The sequence below is a fragment of the Dermacentor andersoni genome, chromosome 3 (assembly GCF_023375885.2).
Source record: "Dermacentor andersoni chromosome 3, qqDerAnde1_hic_scaffold, whole genome shotgun sequence".
Taxonomy (NCBI): Eukaryota; Metazoa; Arthropoda; class Arachnida; order Ixodida; family Ixodidae; genus Dermacentor; species Dermacentor andersoni.
The window spans coordinates 144,289,302-144,304,199 of record NC_092816.1 but is presented as its reverse complement, the minus strand read 5'-3'; positions in this window follow the sequence as shown (position 1 = coordinate 144,304,199).

Here is a 14,898-nt window from a genome sequence, read left to right as displayed (position 1 = left end):
TCAGCGCTCTGACAAGTTTTTGCACTTCTTCCAATCGAATGTATTTGACACCCCTGAAGCCGCATGAACCCGCAAAGCTTTCAAATGGGTTTTGGGAAAAACAAATTTCAATTTTCTGAGTACCGTGCTTCGCAAAACCACTGTGTTTCACAAAGACAACGTGAAGGCTTTCAATGTGAATGCAAGCGTTGTTTCACAATGGTCATGGAGCCCATGCCCCGTACAGCGAGTTTCAGCCGCTTACATGTACCTCTTGAATATTAAAATGTGTTGTACAAGGCGATTTTACAGCGAAGCTGTATAGCGCTTTCGTCTAAGGAAATTGTCGTGTCGTTGGTGTGCTAAGCAAGAAACACCCCATACGTGGGTCGATCGCGGAGATAGTTCAATCTGGCGTGACTAGCGCAAGAATAGACGCCGGGCACAAAAGGGCGACAAGGACAAGCACAACTGCCAACTGGTGTTTATTACAAAAAAGGTTATGAATAGATACTCTCGCGCACTTGATCGCAATCCTTCGGGCACGTGCAAGACAACATGGTCATCACAAGCAGATGAGAGCGCAACATGGAGGGGGCAGGGCTTAAGGTGGTCTCCCACAGACAGTCCCAGGAAATTCAATTTTTTTAGCGGGCAATGCTATGGATGGCTTGCTGTCGCAGTCGACTTTCTGCGATAGCCGCTGTCTGAATGATGAGTCTGGTGTTATCCTGCCCGTGCGTTGCTATTATTTCTGTTTTTTCAAAGAGTGGCTGAGTCAATTTACATTGGGAGCTATGGATCCCAAGGAAACTTTCTCTCCTTTTTTGAACTTTCTGATTGTGCTCCTGTAATCTCATGTTTAAGCACCTTCCCTTTTGTCCCACGTAACGCTGTCCGCAGGAAAGCGGTATGTTATACACTACTTTTCTTGCGCCTCGAACGAAATTTTTTCTATGCACAATGTTGCATGATTTTGATTGTCTGCTCACAGGGCTGGTTTTTCCGCATAACTCGGATAACTTGTGGGGCGCGGAAAGAACGAGCGACAGTCCCGCCCTTTTTCAAGTTTTCTTTAGTTTATCCGAGATGGCGTGGTTGTATAGGACGACTGCTAGATTCCTGCTAACAGCATCATCTGGGCCGGGAGGGGCATCACACGATTGCAACTTCAAACGCAGCGTATCTGAAATAGAAACAATGACGCTACTGATATAGACAACAGCCTTTAAACGGGCTATCTGCGAGTTGTCCCCAAGCTTTGGTTGGTTGTAAGTCATGTCCATCGTTGCAAGTCATGTCCATGTTTTGTGGTTGTATGTCATGTCCATCGCGTCTTGAGGGGCGCTGGACACCCGCTCTTACGAGCGGTTTGTTCGCTTAGGAGGCCTCGTCTCTGCAGACGAGACCATTGAGGCCACCAGCCTTGAGGTCGACGGCCCTTTCTGCTGAGATGGTGGGGCAGCGCTAGCTGCAGCCGCCGAGGGTAAAGATGGCGTCACCGCTGGCTCAATATATGTGGGCTGACAGCAGGCGGAAGCCGCTCAGACGCTGCCCCCTTACGCGTCACTTCGGCGAAGTAGTTCTTTGTTAGGTACAATACCCGCCTGCGCGCATCCCCGAATGAAATGTTTTCCTATAATTTCATTGTCAAAATCTCTTTTTCTTATTTCCTTGACGGGCAGTACCGCGAGTATGTGGCACACTCCCATCACAGTCCACAGAATGGAGATAGTTTTCGCAGCTTTCGGAAGAGTGTTCAAGAGCACTCCATCTTGCAAACATTTGGTGGCTCGGGCAGTTCTGAGAACTGTGTCCGAATCGCTGGCACTAAAAGCATTGCAAAGTGTTCGGGATGGTACGGCCTGGCCAGGATCTTTACATAACCTGACTCGATTGCATTGGGAAGCACACTTGAACCGAAGGTGAAACTAAAGTTCATTGTACGGACTTCTTTCTCATCGCGCCAGATCCTAATTCGTTTGACATTGGTCGCACCTTGCTCTTTCCAGCCTTCCGAAAGCTTGCCCTCTGTCAGCTCTATTATTTGGTCATGAGAAATAACGCCGCAGATGGGATTCATAGTTCTGAGTGATTTACGGTAACTGGATTGTCCCCAAAAGATACAAGGTCCTGTAGCTTTTCATACTGTTTTTTATACTGGAGTCCCAAAAGAACGACACCAGTAGCTAGCTTCCAAGCTTTGTAACCTGGGCCTGTGTCATGACTTAGACATTTCGCCAGAAGGAAAGTTAAGATTAGTCTCAGGCTTTTTCCTGTCTTTTTTAGAGTGTACCACATACTATCGTATTTACCCGCATAATTTGCGCCCTCGCATAATTTGCGCACCCCTAATATTTAGCCAGCTTTACACACACACAAAAAATTGCATTTTTTGCCCTCCCCGTCCCACTGAGCAGTTATAGACAAGACGGTCTGCGAGTGCTAAGTCCCTTCTCCGGAAACCCCGAACTACGGACCCTACAATATTATATTCTTGGGACCGTACCCGAACACGCAAACCTGATCACGGGTTGTCGGAACTGCTCGAGCGTTTGCCTCCCTCTACCTCCCCTTCTCTCCCGCCATGAGAATGCAGGCACGTGACACTGCACCGACTATTTTCTGCATCGGAGGCATGCGAGGGCCAGTCGCACCAACTTTTCGCCTCGTTGCCCCTTGTTTTCTGCGTCCGCGCTACAGCGCATCTTTGGTTGATTTCGGAAGTTTAAAAAAAATTAAATTATGGGGTTTTACGTGCCAAAACCACTTTCTGATTATGAGGCACGCCGTAGTGGAGGACTCCGCAAATTTCGACCACCTGGGGTTCTTTAACGTGCACCTAAATCTAAGTACACGGGTGTTTTCGCATTTCGCGATTTCGGAAGTTTAACGCAATACTGAACGAGAAGGGCGTCTCGTCCTTTCCAACAAAGATAACCGCCTGTGAAAAGATATGCTGCATGGTTACGCTTCCCGTGACAGCTGATGGCCGAAAACTACCGCCATTCGTGATCTTCAAGCGCAAAACATTGCCCAAATTGAAGGTTGAAGGCCGTATTCACATCCGCGCCCAAGAAAAAGGCTGGATGAATGAAGAACTGATGAACGACTGGCTACACACTGTCTGGAATAAGCGACCAGCGGCCTTACTGCGACTGCCATCGCTGTTGGTGGTCGACAGTTTCAAGGCCATCTCGTGAACAGGGTAAACGAGAAGTTGCGGGACATGAGGACTCACCTGGCTATTATCCCTAGCGGACAAACATCATTTTCGCAGCCATTCGGATGTCGCCGTAAATAAACCCTTAAGGACTACGTGCGCAAGGTGTACGTGGAATGGATGGCCAGCGGAGGGCATCGGCTCACTCCCACTGGCAGAAGAGACGGTGTGCGAGTGGATACTCGCAGTGTGGAACCTGATTTCTCCCAGTATCGTCAAGAAAAGCTTCAAGTAGACGAACGCGCTCGACGGAACCGAGGACGATGCGCTTTGGGAGGGCGGTGACAGCGGCAACGACGATGATTCCCAGTCGGACCTCTCGACCAGTGATTCCGACTCGACCGCGCATGACCGGATCTGGCTGGTATAAGTAAGTGCTAATTCTGTTAAATAAACAAGTACCCTTCGTCTGTGCTATAATTTATTTCATTTTTAATGTATATACCGCGTGCGTTACTAAATATTGCACGAAATATTACTTGGGATGTGTTCGAGAAATCTCCGCGTAATTTGCGCACCCCCATTCCGGAGCTTTAAAATCGCGAAATAACTGCGCAAATTATGCGAATAAATACCGCACTTGGGAAACTTTTCTCAGTAGGGACGGCAAAAACAAAAGATATTGGAATATTTCGGTGAGTCCTCGTTTAGAGGGGCGATCAGGAAGTCCCGGAAAATAATTATCTATGAAGTATCTTCAGTGTTCGGCAGCAACATTTCGTCCCTATTTGTACGTTCGGAATTTCACCAAGCACAAAGCCCGACAAGTGGATGCCAAGAATGCGTAAAAGATATCCTGCAAGCGCCAGTGGTACATTACCGCTATCACCAAATATTGTATACCCGCACAAAGTTAACCCTTGGCACCCAGAAAATCCGAAGTAAAAGGAATTGAGTAGATGACTGGAAAAATGGAAAGGTAGACAGAAAGAAGAAGATTGAAAAGAAGGACAGGAAAAGGAGAGGGCCGATTTCCACAAGTTTGGTCAACCTGGAAGTGCAGTCCATGTGAAGCATAGGCATAGGCCCACAATTTATTGCGAAATTCTCGCACATCGCATGGCCGTTAACACAGTTCACCAGAGAATATATCCCTTTTACTTGTAGCCAAGACTAGCAGCGGGCATTTCACAAGCTCCGGCAACGCATGCAAGTGCCTCCCGTGCTAGCACACTTCAATAAAGACGCCCCGACGATATTAAATACAGATGCCAGTAATATCGGTCTAGGCGCGGTGCTCGTACAATGGCCGGACGGCTGCGTAAAGGTGATCGCTTACGTCAGTGGGACTCTATTCCATGCAGAGGCTAACTACTCCACCACTGAAAAAGAAAGCCTTGCTATGGTACGGGCAGTTCTGAAATTTCGTCCCTATTTGTACGTTCGGTATTTCACCATCGTTAGCGATCACCAATCGTTCTGCTCTCTCATTAATTTGAAAGATCCTTCCGGCCAACTCGCACGCTGGAGTCTTCGACCCGGAATGTTGGACTTTATCGTCGCATACAAGTCAGAAAAACGGCACACAAGCCCCGACTGCCTTTCTGGGTGTCCTGTTGAGCCGCCAGCATAAGACGATGACGGCATCCCCTTCCTGGGGATCGTGAACACTGCCAATGTTTCGTGCCAGCAACGGGATAACATTGAGTTGATGCAGCTTCTTGATTACCTCGAAGGACGAACCAACAGCGTGCCCAGGCTATTTGCTAGAGGGTTGGCGGACTACTGCTTGCGCCACAACGTCCTCTAGAAGTACTTCTCACCTGGTGGCCGCAAATACTTACTCTTTGTTCCCTCATGGCTTCCACGTGAAATTTTACACGCCTGCAACAACGAGACGACCGCTGGGCACTTGGGCAGAATTACTGCCGGCCAAGACTTACTGCGGTCGTTAAACGTTACGTTCAGACATGTCTGTATTGCCAGCGCCGCAAACTACCATCCGTCAAGCCAGCTGGCCTACTGCACCATGTTCAAATACCGGCCACACCATTTGCGCAAGTAGGCATGGATTTTCTGGGCCCATTACGAACGTCTACTACCGGCAATATATGGATAATCATCGGCACGGATTGTGTCACTAGATATGCCGAGACAGCTGCTCTGCAACGGGCAACAGGAAAAGAAGTGCCACATTTTTTTCTCGGATCCGTCGTTTTAAGGCATGGCGCTGCCGCAGTTGTCGTCGTTGACAGAGGTACGGCGTTTGTGGCCAAGATTTTTGGATAATGTTCTAGGTCTAAGTTGCACCGCCCACCCGAAGACGACGGCCCATCACTCCGAAACAAACGGACTGATGGAACGACTCAGTAGGACACTGGCTGATATGATAAGCATGTACGCAGATGTAGTGCACAAGAAGTGGTTCGAGGTTTTACCTTATGTCACCTTCGCGTAAAATACGGCTCGTCAAGAAACCATTCGCAAGACACGCTTCAGTCTAGTATGTGGCAGTGAGGTTACGGCAACATTAGACGCAATGTTCTCTCATTAATTTGATGACAACGAGATGGGCGCTGAAGAGATCACATAACGAGCGGAAGCAACTCGAAAAATTGCCCGTCTGTGAATCCACGAACAAGACTGTTGCACCAGGCGCTACACTCTTCGGCACAGACCCGTAACAGACAACATCGGTGACAAAGGATGGGTCTCCACACCTATTCGTCAGCGCGGGCCCTCTGAAAAGGTCCTGCGCAAATACTTCGGGCCCTACATACTTCTACGACGCATCAGTAACGTCAACAATGAAGTCATTCCGGACGGCTCTCACTGTTCAAAGCGCCGACGGCATTTACGCGAAGTCGTTCACGTGCCTCGTATGAAGCCGTACTATGATGGCTCACAAGACTGTGCATTTTTTGTCGCTGTTCTCCGAGCCACTGTCATCGGAAGGATCATTTTTTTGAAGTCGGAGCAAATGGCACAAATATTGCCGCGGGAATATGCCAGTGGGGATGACGTTGAAGTAGTGCCGGTCTTTAGGTTATCCAAGGAGAAGAAGATGGTGGTTTTCCTTAACGACTGACAAGGTGTATTTGCATCTTGAAACTGTAAAAGGTCTGAGTCCTCGTTGATCCGACGTCACTACAGTATTCTCCTCCGAGACACCGCAACCATGCTGAGTGGAGAACTTCCGACCACAATCCGATCTGTTTCCAGTACCACTGACTTGGCAATATAGCTCGCCATGGCCGCACTTCTTGGGTGTTTCCGTATTCGAGCTTCTTTTTCCCTTCTCCTCGACCACATGCCAATCCTCGCCGCTACTCGCCACGCGTATGTTACCTACCTGTGACGTTCCTGTAGATGACACTGTTCCCACTCGCCGTCACCTCAGCGCCGCCGGTTCCCATCGTCCCAGGCAGGCCGCTCTTCATCGCCGGCCATATACGGACATTCCCAGAAAGAAAAGCAGACCGTGCAGCTCATGAGGGAGGGGGGCTATATTATTTTCATCAAGCCAAAATCCTCAACTGGCGCTTTCAACTAAACATAACTTACTTGATGTTCACGTCGATGGTGTCCCTTTGACAGCGTTTATTAATACTGCAGCCCATGTGTCCACAATGATTGCTTACGTCCGTCGTCCACTAAAGAAGGTCCTCACGCCTGCTGCTACACGAGCCGTGCGCGTCGCTGATGGTAGCCCTGATGCCGTCGCTGGAGTGCTTACTGCCCGTATGAGCATTGCCAGACGCCACCTTCCAGTTCTTTTTACAGAGTAGACCAATTGCCCCCGTGACCTTATCCTCGGACTAAACTTCCTTACGGCACATTCCGCTCTCATCAATTCTTTTGCTGGTACCCTTTGGAACGGAATTCCTCCTTTCCAGCAGGTTCGTCCGGAACTCCCGGATAACTTGAGTACGACCAGGTTCATCTGCTTGCTGCCTAAAGCTCTGACTTTCCACGATTTGCTTTCATCTTTACCTGGGCTTGTTGGTAATGATGTCATCACATCGGTTCCTGGTGTGCTTTTGATGCGCAAAGGCACAGTGCTCGACTCCATTGTAACCGTTGCCGGTAACCGGTATGCCTGCCGCTCACGAACTTTGTCCTTACAAAGGAATATCTGCTCAAATGCTTATTGGCTTCCACGATACGTGCTATACCTTATGGCCACGTCATGACTTTTTCAGTAGACGTCTGCTCCGATTCTGAAGCATGTCGAAAGGATGCAATTTGTCTCCACGCCACATTTAGTTCCATGAATGCTACGGACCTATTGCTTCAACAAGCAGCAGCTCTCTGTCGCCTTTTGGTTTCCTACGACGACATCTTCGACCTCGACAACCGACAATTGGGTCTGACTTCACTTTTTAAGCATCACATATATATGTTGATGCTAGTCCCATTCATCACGGCCTAACTTCAAGTTTATGCATCCGAGCGTAACGCTATTCAAGATCAAGTGAACAAGATGCTTGGCAAAGGTTTTGTTGAAACTTCGTCGAGTCCTCGGGCATCGCCTATTGTGCTTGTTAAAATAAAGGTGGTATGTCAAGGCATCGTGGATATAATCGTCCATAAACCAAATTACCAATAAAGGACGTCTAGGCGTTGCCTTGCATTGACGACGCCCTCGATTGTCTCCCCGGTTACAACTACTTTTCGTCACTATGCCTTCAGTCTGGTTATGGGAATATTCGTATGGGCGAAAAGAACCGAGAAAACGATGTTCGTCACCCCTGATGACCTATATTAATACAAAGTTATCCCGTTCGGTCTATGCAACCCACAGCAACGTTCGATGGATGGATGTATGCAAAACTTTAATAAGGTCCTGAGGTACGCGACTCAGCGCGCTGCGGGCCGCTCCCACGTTGGGACAGTCAGGCCTTGCCCGACCGCCGCATCGTGGGCCCTCTGGACAGCCCATAGTTGCGCCCCGGCATCGGGGCTCTTGATAGCGGAGAACCACTTGTCCTCATTGCTTTGTTCTGTGCCTCGTAACGAGGGGCAACGCCAGAGCATATGGTCTAGGCTAGCGATGTCATTGCAGTGCCTGCAAGAACTAGTGGCATAGGTGTCGGGATAAATTTTGTGGAATAAAGCCGGGTTGGGATATACAGCAACGTTCGAACGTATGATGGATTTCTTGCTTCAAAGGTTGAAATGGTCAACATGCAAATACTACGAAGATGACGTTCTCATATTTCCTCCTACATTTTCGAGACACCTTTTGCGCTTATCAGCTATTCCTAAGTCTTTCACAAAGCTGGGTTCCAACTTAATTGATCGATGTGTCATTTTGGCCGCTGACAGAGTGCAGTGCTGGGTGACCTTGTTTACGCCTTCGGTATTCAACCAGACCTGGAACAAATTTGTGCTGGCACGTCTTTTTCTATACCTCAATCTATCTAAGACGTCTGAAGTTTTGTAGGATTATCCTCCTACTTCCCATGGTTCGTGAAATATTTTGCAGTGATTGTCCGACCACTTACTGATCCTCTGAATAAGGATATGCTGTTTGAGTGGGGCTCCACTTGAGCTGCCGCCTTGCCCACCTCACCACCATTCTGACTATGCCACGTATACTGGCCCATTTTGACCCGTCCTCTTCTATAGAAGTGCGTACCGATGCCAGTGGTAAGGGGATCAGAACCATCTTAGCCCAACGCCAAGGGACCAAGATTGTCTTATCGCCTAAGCAGGCCGCCTCCTCACAGCAAAGTAGCGCAACTATTCGATCACGGAACGTGACTGCCAGGTTCTCCTCTGTGCGGTTTCTAAACTCCGCCAATATTTGTATGGCACGCATTTATCAGTAATCCCGAAACATCATACACTTCGTTAGCTTTCCTCACTCAATCCCTGTGTTACAAGAATATTGCTATGCAGTAGTTTACGAGTCAGGCCGCCTACATCAAGACACAGACTTTTTATGGCATTATCCAGAGGATGAACTACCCGCCATCCGTGACACCGATGCCGACGCTTGCGCTTTGCCGTTACTCTACTTCTCCACACGTCACTGACGAGCAACGCCGTGATGCCACCTTGGGAGACATTATCGATGGCTTAGAATCTTCGACATCCGATTCTTCCTTTCACTAGTTTATCCTCCAGCATGGTGTATTATTACCTATTATACTACCACCAAAATCGCCCCAACGGTCCTGCCCTACTTGCCGTCATTCCTAAGCACCTCCTATCAGCTCTTCTCCATGAACGGTACGACTTACCAACCGCCAGTCACCTCGGCATCTCCCGCACTTACGACTGCATTTGGCGACGCTTCGTATGGCCAGGCCTTGCCCGCTCCATCCGGAAATACGTTGCACCGTGTAAAAAATGCCAACGCCTAAAAACATCATCGACGCTCCCTGCCGGGTGTCTCCAGTTACTCGCTGTCCCGTCGGAGCCGCCACGTCTGAGCCGGTTTGGACTTACTTGATCCTTTCCTCTATCGCGTATCAAAACAAGCGGGTCGCTGTGGCGATAGATTACGCCAAGTGCTACGGAATCACCAGATCGCTTCCAACAAGTTGAGCCACAGTTGTCGCCGATTTTCTGTTACACGACGGCAAGGAGAACCCCGCCAAGTGCTCAATGATCGTGGCTGGACATTATTATGAAAAGTAATTGCCGACACCCAGCAGTACTATTCAAACAAGCACAAGCTCACTAGGACTTACCATTCGCAAACTAATGGTCTCACTGATCGTCTGAATCGAACTCTGACATACATGCATGCAAAGTATGTCTCGTCAGACCAAACAGATTATGACCTTGCGTTTCCTTTTGTCACAGTTCCATATAATTCCTCGCGCCATGACAGTGCGGGTTATTTACCGGTATTTCTGCTGTGCGGCCGAGGACTAACATTGCTATTGGACACATCCCTTCAATCTGCCGCAGCACCTTCCAGCGAATATGTACTGGACGCCACCAACAGGGCAGCGCAAGCCCAAGAAATCGCCCACGCTCGCCTCCTTATCACCCAAGAGAACCAACGGGATTTGTACAATCGACAACACAGAGACAGGACCTTTTTGCCTGGATCTATGGTACTGATGTGGTCTCCAATCGGTTAGGTTGAGCAGTACGAAAAACTCCTGTCCCGGTAGACAGGCCCATAGACAGTGCTGCGTGCCGTGACTCCAGTTACGTATGAAGTTGCCCCAGTCAATCCCAGTGCCTCATCTGCCACGCATTTCACTGACGTGCATGTCGCACGCCTCATATCCTAATTTTATCCAGTCGACACCAATATTTGCACGCACCGGTCTGTACCTGTTCTGCCGGGGATACTGCTATATAGCGTGTTTATTTTGGACATTGCGCGCGGGCACCCCGAAGAAGAGGAAGGAGAGGGTGAACTGCTCCTGAGTATTTCGTTGGTGGTTGAACTGGCCAGCGCCACAATTCTTGGTGGTGGTGATAAACTTTATTGAAAGGGGGAAGGGTAAAGAGGGACGTGGCTGAGGGTTAGGGCTCAAGTAAGGCCCTGGGCCTGCTTGGCCTTTTCCGCCCAGTCCACCAGCTCAAGTTGTCGGTCGACGTCCCCGGAACTGAGCCAGGCTGTCCAGTCAGTCTCGCTGCTGACGGGGGGATGAGAGAACGGGAGCGAGGTGCATTCCCACATTATGTGTGTTAGTGTTCCTGTTTCTGAACATAGCCTACATTTGTCGCTTTTCCTGCCCCCCGTGATTTTGTTAATGTATTTTGGGTGTGGGTATGTATTTGTCTGAAGTCGCCGAAACGCGACCGCTTGCGTTTTGTCGAGTTGCTTGGCCGGTGGTGGAAGCGCGCGACGCCTCAAGCGATACCGATGAGCTATTTCATAATAGGTCTCGCAGGGTTCCTCGTGTCTCTCCTCCTCATTCACGCCGTCCGCATCCGCGGACGAGGCTCGGCGCGCGAGATCTCGAGCCAGACTGTGAGCCGACGCGTTGCCGGGCACAGCCGCGTGAGCGGGGGTCCACACGAGGGTTTTCAAGCCGCTTAGGGGGCGTCGTGTGAGGACATGGTACGCCTGTTTGCAAATTCTACCACGGACGAAATTGCCGATGGCCTGCTTGCTGTCGCTGATGACGGTATTCGCTTCCGCATGCATGGCCATGGCAATCGTGGTTTCCTCCGCTTCCACCACTCGGCCAGCCGTGATTGTTGTATATTCTATCAGTCCTCCGTTGTGATCCGCTACCACCGCGGTCATGAGGTCACCCCGAGGGTGTCTGGCTGCGTCTGTGTAAAGCACTCCATCTTGCGAGCCGTAGCGTCGCCAAATGGCTTCACTGCGTGCCTGCCGACGGCCCTGATGGAACTCGGGGTCCATGTTGCGGGGTAGAGGTGGGGCATAAATATGCCCCCTGACCTTTCGCGGAATCGTAATGTACTCTGTCCCCTCGGGGATAGCCTCGAGACTGAGCTTCCGGAGGACTGTGCGGCCAGCCGGGGTTAGCGAGAGACGACGGATTTGGGCTGTGTGGTGAGCGTCTAAGAGCTCCTCGATCGTGTTATGCATGCCTAAGGCCTCTAGCCTTGCGGTGGCCGCTTGGTCCGGAAGGCCCAAGGCTGCCTTTGTGCTTCGTCGGATCATGGTGTTTAATTTGGCTAAGTCCGTGGCTGCGAGTTTGACATATGGTGTCGAGTACATGGTTCTGCTGGTTATGTATGCCTGCACAAGCCGAAGCAGATCGCCCTCGCCCATGCCGTGGTGCCGATTAGCCACCCGGCGAATGAGCTGTAATGTGTAGTTGGTCGCCCTCTGGAGTTTCTTTAACATGAGCCCGCAGCGCAGCGTGTTCTGAAAGTCTAGCCCCAATATTTTGATACTGGGGCGCTCCGGGATGGTAAGTTCTCCGACCTTAAGTTCAAGGAAGCACCTTCTCCGTGGTAATCCCCTGGGACATCTGCTTCTGCCGGGCTTGATCAGTAGGTATTCGGATTTTTCCGGTGAGCACGTCAGGCCTCTCGACTCCGCATAAGCTTGTACGACGTCGATGCCGCGTTGCATGATCTCTTGAAGAGTTTGTGGATCATCCGCCGCTGCCCATAACGTCACGTCGTCAGCGTAGAGGCTGTGGTGAAGCCCAGGGATAGAGCACAGCAATTCCGGGAGCCCGCGCATCGCCGCGTTAAAGAGAAAAGGGGAGATGACTGATCCCTGCGGCGTGCCTCGGCTCCCCAGCTCTATAAATTCAGTTTCATGTTCGCCGACTTTGATCCGGCACTTCCGGTCGGTGAGAAAGTTTCGGACGTATCGGTATGCTCGGTTTCCGACACCCAGTTGGGTCAGGCCCTCGAGCACCGCTGCGGGGGCGACATTGTCGAAGGCCTTCTTCAGGTCGAGGCCCAGGAGGCACCGGAATCGGCGAGCGTCGACCGGACTTTCGGGTTGCATCACCTGCCTTTTTAACTGAAGGAGCACATCTTGCGAGGACAGGTGTGGCCTGAAACCAAACATAGAGTGGGGGAACTCGTCCCCATCTTCTACGTGTTCATTGAGACGGTCTAGGACCACGTGCTCCATCAGTTTGCCGACGCATGATGTGAGTGAAATCGGCCTGAGGTTGTCCGCATTGAGTGGTTTGCCTGGTTTTGGTATAAAGACGATCGTTGACGTCTTCCACTCTTCCGGGATGGCGCCCGTCTTCCAGCATTCGTTAATGAACTCGGTGAGCTGCTCCATTGCGGCCTCGTCCAGGTTGCGTAGGATCTTGTTGGTAACGCGGTCCGAACCCGGCGCCGAATTCGTCAGCAGCTTGTAGGCGGCTGCCGACACCTCAGCGAACGTAATGTCTTCGTCTATGTGCGCGTTCGGCCGGCCCTGGTTGGCCGCAGGTAACGGTGTCTTGAGTTGCGGGCCGATGTACTTGTCTCGCATCTCGGCCAGGAACGCCCCCGGGTCCTGAGCATGCCTGTGGATTAACTTGGCCATGTTTCTTCTGCCTTCGGCCCTGGTGGTGTCCGGGTCCAGGAGGTGGCGTAGGAGGTGCCACGTCCGGGCTGCGCTGAGGCGTCCCCTCGTGCGATCACATATTTGGTACCATTGCTGCCGGGTGACCTCGGTCGCGTGATCGGAGATCTCTGCGTCGAGTCTAGTGATTCTTTCTTTTAGGGCTTGGTTATCTTTCCCCTGCTGTTGCCAACGCCGGAACATGCTCGATCTTGCCTGCCACATGTGAAGCAGCCTGCTGTCGACGTTGGAGGTTTCCGGGGCGCCTTCCGGGTCAAGATGTTCCGTATGCTCTTCCACGTCGGCCAGGAGTTGGCTCGTCCAGGATGAGATATTGGCGATGGATCCCTCACTGGCTCGCATTCTTCTGGACTCGCGGAATTTGTCCCAGTTTGTAACCGAGAAGCGATGCTTCCGACGACGCTTGCCGCGTGCATAGATTTCCGTGTGAAGGATGCAGTGATCGCTTCCGAGAGTTTCGCCGGTGTTCGTCCAGGCGTAGTCTTGCGAGTGGACGACGAACGTCAGGTCCGGGTTAGTGTCTACCTGACCTCGGCTGCCGATTCTGGTGCGGGTGGTAGTATCGTTGATTAGCGTGAGGCCCAACTCTTGCGCGGCTTCTGCTAGATGTCTACCCTTGCGGGTGTCGCCCAGGTATCCCCACAGAGTATGACCGGCGTTGAAGTCCCCAACGATGAGCAGGGGGCAGTCGCGGCTGACTTTGAGAGCCGAGCGAAAAAGCGCATCGAGCTTCGGGTCTGAATGCGGGGCGACGTATACGTTGAGGATGAATAAGCTGGGATCTGACGTGCGCGTCGGGATGATCTCCACGAAAACGTGGGGGATGCCGGAGGGGGGAGAAGTTTCGATGTCGTGGATCGCCGTCACCTGTTCTCGGCGAACCAGCGTAGTGACTTTCTTGGAGTTGTTACGGCAATGGAAAGCCCGGTAAAAGGAGAGGCCGGCTTCCACGTTGACTTCTTGTAGCGCTATGATATCAGGTTTGTAGGATTCTTGCTGTGCCGTGTTATTAAGATGCTGGTGAAGGTTGGCCTTCTTCTTTTTGAATCCGCGGCAGTTCCACTGCCAAACGTGATAGGTGTTATTGGTTGTTACAGCCATGTTGATTGTTGGGGAGTGTGTGGACGGCCAGGTCCAGGCGGGAAGGGCGGAGGACCGCCGCTGCGCTGACGGGTGCCACCTGAGGAACGACCGCGGGGTGAGGGAGAGTCTGCTCCGGCGGGACGGGCGCTAATTTTGGGATGTATTGCGCGATTTGTGCGACTTGTGCGGCTAGCGTGTTGTGGTTCTGTTCGAGTGCCGTCATGCGGTTCTCTAACTGCTGGAAGCGTTCAAAAATCGCAGGGAGGATGGCGTCCATGGCCGCCTTGACCGCGCGTTCAACGTGTTGCTCTACGCGTTTCATTAGGTCTGCGTCCTCAATTGGGGCTGTAGTGGGAGTCCTATGAATGAGACTGGCTTTTCGTTTGTTCGGTGGACCCTGGGAGTCCATATCGGATTGTTCACTTTCGGTAGTTGTTGATATGCTAATAGGCACCGAAGTCGGTGAGGGAACTGATAGCGCGCTGGTTGCCGTGCTAGGGTGTCGGTCCCTGTCCATTGGTTGTGGGAAGCAACCACTCTCGTAGGCGCGGATCTTTGTATCCTGTTGTGCGATCTTTGTCTGCATGTTTTGGATGGTTTGCTGTAGAGTCTTAACTGTGTCAAGTGTAACTGTTTCGGGATGCACCTCGCTCCCCCTCCCTGCCACTATGCTGGCCCAGTTTCT